Raw genomic sequence first — 13,565 nt, 5'->3', positions numbered from 1 at the left:
GGGTGTTCTTTTACTAAGTTTTAATTTCAAATTGTTGATACGAAGGTTTTAAATTAAACTCAAACACTTGATGAGCAAGAATGAGCAGTGGCCCAGTGGAAGGGTTCCCGACTCCATACCCAAAGGTACTGGGTTCGAATCATGTGTCTTTTTTTTTAGTAAGTTCAAACTTGAATTTGTTGATACGAAGGTTTAAAATTGAACACTTGATGAGCAAGAATGAGCAGTGGCCCAGTGGAAGGGTTCCCGACTCTACACCCAAAGGTACTAGGTTCAAATAATGTGTGTTCTTTTACTAACGTTTAATTTAAAATTGTTGATACGAAGGTTTAAAATTAAACTTGAACACTTGACGAGCAAGAATGAGCAGTGGCCTAGTGGAAGGGTTCCCGACTTCATACCCAAAAGTACTGGGTTTGTGTGATCGGTGTTCTTTTACTAACTTTTAATTTAAGATTGTTGATGAGAAGGTTTAAAATTAAACTCGAACACATGATTAGTAAGAAGGAGCAGTGGCCCAGTGGAAGGGCTCCCGACTCCATACCCAAAGGTACTGGGTTCGAATAATGGGTGTTCGTTTACTAACTTTTAATTTAAAATTGTTTATGAGACGGTTAAAAATTAAATTCGAACACATAATTAGTTAGAAGGTGCAGTGGCCCAGTGGAAGGGCTTCCTACTCCATACCCAAAGGTACAGGGTTCGAATCATCGGTGTTCTTTTACTATGTTTTAATTTAAAATTGTTGATGAGAAGGTTTTGAATTAAACTCGAACACATGATTAGTAAGAAGGAGCAGTGGCCTAGGAGAAGGGCTCCCGACTCCATACCCAAAGGTACTGGGTTCGAATCATGGGTGTTCTTTTACTAACATTTTAATTTTAAATTGTTGATACGAAGGTTTAAAATTAAACCTGAACACATGATTAGTAAGAAGGAGCAGTGGCCCAGTGGAAGGGCTCCCGACTCCATACCCAAAGGTACTGGGTTCGAATAATGGGTGTTCTTTTACTAACTTTTAATTTAAAATTGTTGATGAGAAGGTTTTAAAATTAAACTCGAACACATGATTAGTAAGAAGGAGCAGTGGCCCAGTGGAAGGGCTTCCTACTCCATACCCAAAGGTACTGGGTTCGAATAATGGGTGTTCTTTTACTAACTTTTAATTTCAAACTGTTGATACGAAGGATTTAAATTACACTCGAACACTTGATGAGCAAGAATGAGCAGTGGCCTAGTAGAAGGGTTCCCGACTCCATACCCAAAGGTAGTGGGTTCGAATCATGGGTGTTCTTTTACGAACTTTTTATTTAAAATTGTTGATACGAAGGTTTTAAATAACACTCGAACACTTGATGAGCAAGAATGAGCGGTGGCCCAGTGGAAAGGTTCCCGACTCCATACCCAAAGGTACAGGGTTCGAATCATCGGTGTTTTTTACTAAGTTTTAATTTCAAATTGTTGATACGAAGGTTTAAAATTAAACTCAAACACATGATTAGTAAGAAGGAGCAGTGGCCCAGTGGAAGGGCTCCCGACTCCATTATCGAAGGTACTGGGTTCGAATCATGGGTGTTCTTTTACCAATTTTTAATTTAAAAATTGTTGATACGAAGGTTTAAAATTAAACTCGAACATATGATTAGTAAGAAGGAGCAGTGGCCCAGTGGAAGGGTTCCCGACTCCATACCCAAAGGTAGTGTGTTCGAATCGTCCGTGTTCTTTTACTAAGTTTTAATTTAAAATTGTTGATACGAAGGTTTTAAATTAAACTCAAACACTTGATGAGCAAGAATGAGCAGTGGCCCAGTGGAAGGGTTCCCGACTCCATACCCAAAGGTACTGGGTTCGAATCGAGTGTCTTTTTTTTAGTAAGTTCAAACTTCAATTTGTTGATACGAAGGTTTAAAATTGAACACTTGATGAGCGAGAATGAGCAGGGGCCCAGTGGAAGGGTTCCCGACTCCATACCCAAAGGTACTGGGTTCGAATAATGGGTGTTCTTTTACTAACTTTGAATTTAAAATTGTTGATGAGAAGGTTTAAAATTAAACTCGAACACATGATTAGTAAGCAGGAGCAGTGGCCCAGTGGAAGGGTTCCCGACTGCATACCCAAAGGTACTGGGTTCGAATAACGGGTGTTCTTTTACTAACTTTTAATTTAAAATTGTTGATGAGGTTTAAAATTAAACTCGAACACATGATAAGTAGGAAGGAGCAGTGGCCTAGTAGAAGGGCTCACGAATCCATACCCAAAGGTACTGGGTTCGAATCATGGGTGTTCTTTTACTTACATTTTAATTTCAATTTATTGATACGAAGGTTTAAAATTAAACTTGAACACTTGACGAGCAAGAATGAGCAGTGGCCCAGTGGAAGGGTTCCCGACTTCATACCCAAAGGTACTGGGTTTGTGTCATCGGTGTTCTTTTACTAACTTTTATTTTAAAATTGTTGATGAGAAGGTTTAAAGGAACACGTTGCCTTGGATCGGTCGAGTTGGTCTTTGAAAAGTGTTTGTAACCGTTTTTTATAAAATGCATATGGGTAGAAAGATGTTGTAAAAGTAGAATACAATGATCCATACAAACATGCATCGAAATTGCGTGGTTTTCCTTTTACCTTGTCGACTAACACGTTGGCCATTTACGGGGGTCAAAATTTTGACTCCCATAAATGGCCGACCATGTTAGTTCGCACAGTAGAAGGAAAACCACGCAATTTCGAGGCAAACTTGTGTGGATCATTGTATTCTACTTTTAAAACATCTTTCCAACCATATGCATTTTATAAAAAAACGGTTACAAACGCTTTTGTTTTGACCAACTCGTCCGATCCAAGGCAACGTGTTCCTTAAAAATTAAACTCGAACACATGATTAGTAAGCAGGAGCAGTGGCCCAGTGGAAGGGCTCCCGACTCCATACCCAAAGGTACTGGGTTCGAATCATAGGTGTTCTTTTACTAAGTTTTAATTTAAAATTGTTAATACGAAGGTTTAAAATTAAACTCGAACACTTCATGAGCAAGAATGAGCAGTGGCCCAGTGGAAGGGTTCTCGACTATATACACAAAGGTACTGGGTTCGAATCATGGGTATTCTTTTACTAAGTTTTAATTTAAAATTGTTGATACGAAGGTTTTAAATTAAACTCAAACACTTGATGAGGAAGAATGAGCAGTGGTCCAGTGGAAGGGTTCCCGACTCCATGCCCAAAGGTACTGGGTTCGAATAATGGGTGTTCTTTAACTAACTTTTAATTTAAAAATGTTGATATGACGATTTTAAATTACACTCGAACACTTGATGAGCAAGAATGAGCAGTGGCCCAGTGGAAGGGTTCCCGACTCCATACCCAAAGGAAGTGGGTTCGAATCATGGGTGTTCTTTTACTAACTTTTAATTTAAAAATGTTGATATGAAGATTTCAAATTACACTCAAACACTTGATGAGCAAGTATAAGCAGTGGCCCAGTGGAAGGGTTCCCGACTCCATACCCAAAGGTACTGTGTTCGAATCATGGGTGTTCTTTTACTAACATTTTAATTTCAAATTGTTGATACGAAGGTTTAAAATTAAACTCGAACACATGATAAGTAAGAAGGAGCAGTGGCCTAGTAGAAGGGCTCCCGACTCCATACCCAAAGGTACTGGGTTCGAATCATGGGTGTTCTTTTACTAACATTTTAATTTCAAATTGTTGATACGAAGGTTTAAAATTAAACTCGAACACATGATAAGTAAGAAGGAGCAGGGGCCCAGTGGAAGGGCTTCCTACTCCATACCCAAAGGTACTGGGTTCGAATAATGGGTGTTCTTTTACTAACTTTTAATTTAAAATTGTTGATGAGAAGGTTTTAAAATTAAACTCGAACACATGATTAGTAAGAAGGAGCAGCGGCCCAGTGGAAGGGCTCCCGACTCCATACCCAAAGGTACTGGGTGCGTATAATGGGTGTTCTTTTACTTTAAAACTTTTAATTTAAAATTGTTGATGAGAAGGTTTAAAATTACACTCGAACACATGATTAGTAAGAAGGAGCAGTGGCCCAGTGGAAGGGCTCCCGACTCCATACCCAAAGGTACTGGGTTCGAATCATCGGTGTTTTTTACTAAGTTTTAATTTCAAATTGTTGATACGACGGTTCAAAATTAAACTCGAACACATGATTAGTAAGAAGGAGCAGTGGCCCAGTGGAAGGGTTCCCGACTCCATACCCAAAGGTACAGGGTTCGAATTGTCGGTGTTCTTTTACTAAGTTTTAATTTCAAATTGTTGATACGAAGGTTTAAAATTAAACTCGAACACATGATTAGTAAGAAGGAGCAGTGGCCCAGTGGAAGGGCGTCCGACTCCATACCCAAAGGTACTGGGTTCGAATAATGGGTGTTCTTTTACTAAGTTTTAATTTAAAATTGTTGATGAGAAGGTTTAAAATTAAACTCGAACACATGATTAGTAAGAAGGACCAGTGGCCCAGTGGAAGGGCTTCCTACTCCATACCCAAAGGTACTGGGTTCGAATAATGGGTGTTCTTTTACTAAGTTTTAATTTAAAATTGTTGATGAGAAGGTTTAAAATTAAACTCGAACACATGATTAGTAAGAAGGAGCAGTGGCCCAGTGGAAGCGCTTCCTACTCCATACCCAAAGGTACAGGGTTCGAATCATCGGTGTTCTTTTACTAAGTTTTAATTTCAAATTGTTGATACGAAGGTTTAAAATTAAACTCGAACACATGATTAGTAAGAAGGAGCAGTGGCCCAGTGGAAGGGCTTCCGACTCCATACCCAAAGGTACTCGGTTCGAATAATGGGTGTTCTTTTACTAAGTTTTAATTTAAAATTGTTGATGAGACGGTTTAAAATTGTTGATCGAACACATAATTAGTAAGAAGGTGCAGTGGCCCAGTGGAAGGGCTCCCAACTCCATACCCAGAGGTACAGGGTTCGAATCATCGGTGTTCTTTTACTAAGTTTTAATTTAAAATTGTTGATGAGAAGGTTTAAAATTAAACTCGAACACATGATTAGTAAGAAGGAGCAGTGGCCTAGTATAAGGGCTCCCGACTCCATACCCAAAGGTACTGGGTTCGAATCATCGGTGTTCTTTTACTAACTTTTAATTTAAAATTGTTGATGAGAAGGTTTAAAATTAAACTCGAACACATGATTAGTAAGAAGGAGCAGTGGCCCAGTGGAAGGGCTTCCGACTCCATACCCAAAGGTACTGGGTTCGAATAATGGGTGTTCTTTTACTAACTTTTAATTTCAAACTGTTGATACGAAGGTTTTAAATTACACTCGAACACTTAATGAGCAAGAATGAGCAGTGGCCTAGTAGAAGGGTTCCCGACTCCATTCCCAAAGGTAGTGGGTTCGAATCATGGGTGTTCTTTTACGAACTTTTTATTTAAAATTGTTGATACGAAGGTTTTAAATTACACTCGAACACTTGATGAGCAAGAATGAGCAGTGGCCCAGTGGAAGGGCTTCCGACTCCATACCCAAAGGTACTGGGTTCGAATCATCGGTGTTCTTTTACTAACGTTTAATTTAATATTGTTGATTAAATTGTTGATCGAACACTTTATCAGCAAGAATGAGCAGTGGCCCAGTGGAAAGGTTCCCGACTCCATACCCAAAGGTACAGGGTTCGAATCATCGGTGTTTTTTTACTAAGTTTTAATTTCAAATTGTTGATACGAAGGTTTAAAATTAAACTCGAACACATGATTAGTAAGAAGGAGCAGTGGCCCAGTGGAAGGGTTCCCGACTCCATACCCAAAGGTACTGGGTTCGAATAATGAGTGTTCTTTTACTAACTTTTAATTTAAAGTTGTTGATACGAAGGTTTTAAATTAAACTCGAACACATGATTAGTAAGAAGGAGCAGTGGCCCAGTGGAAGGGTTCCCGACTCCATACCCAAAAGTACTGGGTTCGAATAATGGGTGTTCTTTTACTAACTTTTAATTTCAAACTGTTGATACGAAGGTTTTAAATTACACTCGAACACTTGATGAGCAAGAATGAGCAGTGGCCTAGTAGAAGGGTTCCCGACTCCATACCCAAAGGTAGTGGGTTCGAATCATGGGTGTTCTTTTACGAACTTTTTATTTAAAATTGTTGATACGAAGGTTTTAAATTACACTCGAACACTTGATGAGCAAGAATGAGCAGTGGCCCAGTGGAAGGGCTTCCGACTCCATACCCAAAGGTACTGGGTTCGAATCATCGGTGTTCTTTTACTAACGTTTAATTTAATATTGTTGATTAAATTGTTGATCGAACACTTGATCAGCAAGAATGAGCAGTGGTCCAGTGGAAAGGTTCCCGACTCCATACCCAAAGGTACAGGGTTCGAATCATCGGTGTTTTTTTACTAAGTTTTAATTTCAAATTGTTGATACGAAGGTTTAAAATTAAACTCGAACACATGATTAGTAAGAAGGAGCAGTGGCCCAGTGGAAGGGTTCCCGACTCCATACCCAAAGGTATACTGGGTTCGAATAATGAGTGTTCTTTTACTAACTTTTAATTTAAAGTTGTTGATACGAAGGTTTTAAATTAAACCTGAACACATGATTAGTAAGAAGGAGCAGTGGCCCAGTGGAAGGGTTCCCGACTCCATACCGAAAGGTACTGGGTTCGAATCGTGGGTGTTCTTTTACTAAGTTTTAATTTCAAATTGTTGATACGAAGGTTTTAAATTACACTCGAACACTTGATGAGCAAGAATGAGCAGTGGCCCAGTGGAAGGGTTCCCGACTGCATACCCAAAGGTACTGGGTTCGAATAACAGGTGTTCTTTTACTAACTTTTAATTTAAAATTGTTGATGAGGTTTAAAATTAAACTCGAACACATGATTAGTAAGAAGGAGCAGTGGCCCAGTGGAAGGGCTCCCGACTCCATACCCAAAGGTACTGGGTTCGAATAATGGGTGTTCTTTTACTAACTTTTAATTTAAAATTGTTGAAGAGACGGTTTAAAATTAAACTCGAACACATGATTAGCAAGAATGAGCAGTGACCCAGTGGAAGGGTTCCCGACTCCATACCCAAAGGTAGTTGGTTCGAATCATGGGTGTTCTTTTACGAAGTTTTTAATTAAACTTGTTGATACGAAGGTTTATATATATTACCACAAAAATTAGTATGTTAGTGACCTATTTTATAGACCTTGCTTGTATTTTAGAACTGGGCTGTTATCGTGACTTATTTTTGTTAAAAATATAAAGGAACATTACAGAATTGGTTTTGCTAGCTAAAAAGTTGTTGTCAGTGTCAGCACTTTATGTATCTACCACAAACATAAACTGACAAACCTGTAGAAGTTTGAGATCGATCCGCCATCGGAGTCACATGAAAATAGTGACAAAAACAACTAAAAATTTTGCATTGCATCTAATGCAAAACAAAAATGAATAAAACTCTCACTGAGCGATGAACTCCAAACGCGAAATTAGATTATTATTACTCATCAAGTATGACATTTCAGACAAAAATATTTTAAGGTATGTTTTCTACCATCATCATCATTAGATCGTGTAGATTTTATGTAAATCTGTGATCTTCAGGAATTGTTAGAAATTGTGATGCAAGTTAAACAATAAAATAGCAACACATTGTATTAAAGGAACACATTGCCTTGGATCGGTCGAGTTGGTTTTTGAAAAGCGTTTGTAACCGTTTTTTATAAAATGCATATGGGTAGAAAGATGTTGTAAAAGTAGAATACAATGATCCACACAAACATGCCTCAAAATTGCGTGGTTTTCCTTTTACCTCGTCGACTAACACGTCGGCCATTTATGGGGGTCAAAATTTTGACTCCCATAAATGGCCGACCGTGTTGGTTCGCACAGTAGAAGAAAAACCATGCAATTTCGAGGCAAACTTGTGTGGATCATTGTATTCTACTTTTAAAACATCTTTCCAACCATATGCATTATATAAAAAACGGTTACAAACGCTTTTGTTTTGACCAACTCGTCCGATCCAAGGCAACGTGTTCCTTTAATTAATCTTTATTGTTTAACACTTTATTTTGTAGAAAACAAAAAATTCTATTTCTACTTTTCGTTGCATTTATTTTAAATAAATAAGACCTTTTTTAATACTTGGTTTAGGTTTCACTGGGTTTTCAATGTTTAAAGGCACTGGACACCTTTGGTAATTTTGTTCTCACTAGTTGTATTCTGACACATGCATTTATAGCAAATCTGTAAAAGTTTTTGACTGAATTGGTCAGCAAAGCAAAGGGAATTATGACAAAAATCTTTGTTTGCACACATTTGTGTGTTTAAGAAAAACAAATTCTCAAGGCCTGAAGTCTTTGAATATTTGAAAAATACATCGGAGGTAACCTATTCTCACAATGTTTGATACTATCAACAGCTCTCATTGGTTTATGTTAAGTAAGGTTTATGCTAACTGTTATTTTGAGTAATAATCAACAGTGTCCAGTGCCTTCAGGCTACCCTAAAATCTTTATAAGCTTTATTTGGTTGAGCTGTTTTAATTTTGCTTCAAGATTTGTTTTAGTAGTTGGCTTTCTGAATAAACTCCAGCAACTTAAAGAATCATTACAGAACTTGGTTTTGCTAACAAAACCATTGCTGGCAATGTATTATACCACAACTGACTCTTTGTAGAAGTTTGAGATCAATCTGCCATCTGGGTCGAGATAAAATTGTGAAAAACCAATGACAAACTCTGCATGACATCGACTACCAACCAAAACTTCATAAAATGCTCACTTTGCGGAAATTGTTTTTATTTTAAATTTACTCATCAATATGACGCTTCAGACAGGAGCACTCTGTATAGCATAAGTTGCAAGTTCCTTAAATGCAATAAGTCTCATTCGACTCTCATGATAATTTGTTTATGTTTTCTGCCATTGCATCAATGCCACAATGCCACTGATTACCTAATGTACCATTTTGTGGGTAAAACTCCATGTCAATATCAGTTACGGTAGCCTTGTTCTTTTTGTCTTGCCTAAAAAGGCGCACGATACTGCACAATCTTTGAGGTATCCATGGTACCACATTGATTCCCAAAATTGCAACAAAGATTTTTCATCATGTACTCTTTATTTTACTTATCAAGTAAGAAAACCTGAAGGGAAACTGACTAGGTAGATCTTAAACAACTTAGGTTTGAACAAGGAAAGGTTTACTGGAGCGGCCCGCTTCAGTACATTTTTCTTTGTTCAAGCCCCATTGCTTTATTTTACTTACATGAATCATGGACAGTTAGACAATCAAAGATGTGCGAGAAGATTTGCGAAAAGATGGGCAGGGAGGCAGCCCAGCAAGGCCTAGTGCACAGGATGTTCAAGTGCCTTCTGATGCCAAGAAGCTTTTCTGTAGTGAAACCCTTTCAATCATCACGCAAGACACACATGGCAATGTACACTCAAGTTTTTTTTCTCTTCTAGATTTAATTAAGTTGAACAGTTTTCATTAAAATGACCTAGTTGTGGCACATTGAAGCCAACTTTGTGCGACTGCCTTCTACACAAGTTTGGCAAGTCATTGGTGTCTTTAGGTATGCATGAATTTAATCAGCATTATTGAAAAAGCTTATTGCCTTCATGGAAGAAGTCGTTCCCAGTGGTGTATATTTTCACTGTGCAACTATTTCCCAGAATACCTAATTCTTGATCTTAACCCCTGGAACTTTGAGTTTGAAACATCCTATAATGGATAGCTGGCGTGCTAGGCTAAAAATTTTTAGCAGCATTGATTTCAGTCCTTTTTGCTTTCCATTGTTGACAACTTGAAGCCGCAATGTAAGCTGCCTCAATGTTTTGTGCAAGGGGAACGTCAATACCAAAACCTCATGTATTATGTGCCCATTTGTACTCTTGGATGTAGAGAAGAAGTGTATGTAACAGCGCATGTCATCTCACAGTCTTTGATTTCACATGTAGTGCATAATGAGAAAGGTATTAAAGCCACTCTGAATTTCATAACATATTTCTATCGATGTTGAAATCGGTTTGAGTAATTTTCTAAATTCTGAATGTTGGTGTTTTCTTTGCAGGTCTACAAGAGACATGACCTGAAAAGCTCATAGTAGAATGAGAAGATGGAAAACCTCTTCAAATGTTTAGGTTCTGCTCAGATTTTGTTTGGCGATGAGGGATGTTCAGGTAATACTGATTTGAATTATCATGACAACAATGACCAATGGTCCATGTATAAAAAAATACATTTATAACAGGACTGAAGAATGATCCATATCGATATATAGTCGATATAAATTGTGTTTTTTCCTTCTTTTTTGGAGAACAATATATTTTACTCCACAAATAATACGAACAACAGTTACATATTATAGATAGCCTTTGATTTGGACCCTTTGCGTTTTGTATGTGTAAATGTAGACTGAGGTAGCTTCAAGATGATATACAAGTAGGGGGTATGAGAAATCAATGGCACATGTGCAATTACCAAACCACATAATAAATGAAAATCTTTTTGAAAAACAGAGGGGTTTGATCTTAATAGAACAAAAGCCACACTCCTGTCAGCAAAAAAAATAATAATAAAAAATTCCACCCTTCTACATGGAAGAGCGTATTAAGAGTCAGTTCAGGTAAATACTTTGTGGGTGGAAGGGCCTTGGGGTGCAAGTAAACAAAATTGCATTTTCAATTCTATATATAGCCCGTTGCCATGGTTACGGCTCATTTTATTTTTTTTGCCATTTTAGGTCGATTTTGGGGTCTGAAAAACTGGTTTTTAGCTCATATTTACAACTCCACCCCACCAAAATGCAATATTAATTCAAAAAACCTTTTATATCACTACAAAGTATCATCCTTGGCCTTCCTTGAGAAAAAAAAATTATTGCTTTAAATATCACCCTTGTGCTATTTTTGCACCATGCATTACAGTATGTTTTTAGAACTTGCAAAATCGACATTTTTACCCTATTTTTGGACCCCAAAATGTCAACTTGCCAGGGGTCTCAGAAAATTTTCCTTTCGTCTGTGATTAGGGCCAACATTGGTCTTTCCATATCTGGTGTCAAAAACTTGGGCAATTGTATCCTGTTGGGCCAGTACTGCCTCAAAACTAGACTTTTTTCCCCAAAACATGAAAAATGCCTTTTTAAGGGTCTTTCCACATAATATCGACATACGTGTCCATGGTAAAAGAAAAGGAATATTTTTTTTTTATACTTTGTGGATGGTAGGGACTTGGGGTGCAAATAAACAACATTAACATTTCAAATCATAATATAACACGTTGCCATGGTAACAGTTCATTTGTGTTTAGGCCACTTTGGGACGATATTGGGGAATGAAAAACTGTTTTTTTAAGTTAATATTTACAACTCCACCCCACCAAAAAACAAAAATATTTCATAAAACCTTTTACATCACTACAAAGTATCATCCTTGGCTTTACTTGAGACAAAAAATATTGCTATAAATTTCACCCTTGTGCTATTTTAAGAACGTGCATTACAGTATGTTTTTAGAGCTTGCAAATTCAACATTTTTACCATATTTTTTGCCCTCAAAATTCCATTTTTTCAGGGGTCTCAGAATATTTTCCTTTCGGTTTTGATCAGGGCCATAATTTGTCTTTTTATTTCTGGTAAGAAAGACTCGGGCAATTGTATCCTGATGTAACAGAACTGTCTCAAAAATAGACCCTTTCCCCCGAAAACATAGAGAAATGCATTTTGAAATATTTGCTTCATTTTGAATTTATAACATGAAAAAGTTAGCTATAATTCCATCAATCTGGCAGCTTTTTATAAGCACTTTGTAGGTTTAGTGCATTACCAAACATTGATCAGGACTTGTTGATGACCTAAATCTTATAATTTGCCCCACCCCGGCCCTGGCCCAATCATATTTCTTGACATTGCATAAAATAAAATAACAGTTTTGCGAACAGCGCCTTTTTTTTTGAAAGTCACATTTTTTAATTCCCCTTGCACATCAAGAAAGTTTGTACTGTCTTTAATGTTTTGTTGGTTCTCGGAATATTTCCCTTTTTGTTTTGATTGGGCTATCATTATGGTTTGCATGTCTACTGGGGAGAAACACTTTGGTTTATTGTATCCTGTTGTGACACTTCTGCCTCAAAAATGGTAATTTTTCCAAAAACAATTAAAAATGCATTTTGAAGTTATCCCTTAGTTTGAATTGATAAAAAACAAAAACGAGCATGCTTGTTAAAAGAATATGGCACTGTTTCCATGCTCTTTAAGCCACTGAGTTCTTGTTTTGTCATAACTACTTTACCTAGTTGTACAGGTATGATTCACATTGCAAGAAGAGAAGTAGTGCGGTGAGCAATCTTTACTGTCCTTGTCTTTACATGGCCTTATAACAGTCTTCTTGGTCCCCTGCCCGCTACCGAACTAAACATTTTCATCCCATTCAGAACAAAGAGGCTCTAAAAGTGAGCAAGTACTGTATCCAAAGTATCTAACCATTTAGCCGCTGTACCGCCCAGCCGCATTATAGCGATACACTGTATGCGGTATGAGGAAACCTCGCTAGCTTGTGTTTGTAGAAAAAAAGGAACATCAAAAGAAAACTCGATAGTCATTAGTAGGTCTACGCATTTGTTAATATATCTAGTTGTTATAGATCGTTATTAATTCTCCCTTCACAGTTGACTTGTCAAAGCTAATGATGATGAAATAATTTAGCTCTTACGAAAAATAAAACGCTCATCAGTAAACAGGAAACTGTTCATCATTTATGATGATATTGTCGAAAATAACGCCTTCGCATTTAATCAGTATGAGCATTGAGCCAGACAAAAGCCTTGAAAAGCTATTGTGTTCATTTTATCCGTGCACAAAAGTATTCGCCATAAAAATTACCGTAGCCGTTTAACGAGAGGCATTTATTGTTCCCATGAGAACTTTTATACAAATATTACCGAAAGGGTAAAAAATTGTGCATACACATTAAGCCTTGGCTATCTTTTAAAATTTGAACTATGATTCCAGTAATTTACTGCAAGACTCTTGAGAAATTGGATTTCAGCAAACTCGGGCGGTGCAGGGACTAAAGGGCTAAATGGCCATTCACCTGCTTTGGCCTTCTGTAAGCAGTTCCCCCATCTATGGTGGGGTTCCTTTCAATTGTACTGTTGCAAACAATAAAAGAGTTGGTTTATTTAACGTGATAAATAACTCAATGTGATAAACAACTCAACGTTCTCAGAGACATATATAATAATTATGAATTAGTAAGATAGTGAATGGAAAAAATATCAAACTAGCCTGAATAGACTTTTGTCACTGCAAATGCATCTTACTTATTTATGTTCAGCAGGTGCAAGTTTTTACAACTTCTTTCAATGTTGTTTCATTAAAGGAACACGTTGCCTTGGATCGGTCGAGTTGGTATTTCAAAAGCGTTTGTAAACGTTTATTAAAAAATGCATATGATTAGAAAGATATTTTAAAAGTAGAATATAATGATCCATACAAGTATCACTCAAAAACATCTTTCTAACCATGCATTTTAAAACAAACCGTTACAAACGCATTTCAAAGACCAACTTAACCGAT

This window comes from Asterias amurensis, chromosome 2, assembly GCF_032118995.1.
Source record: "Asterias amurensis chromosome 2, ASM3211899v1".
Taxonomy (NCBI): Eukaryota; Metazoa; Echinodermata; class Asteroidea; order Forcipulatida; family Asteriidae; genus Asterias; species Asterias amurensis.
This window is presented reverse-complemented; position numbering follows the sequence as displayed.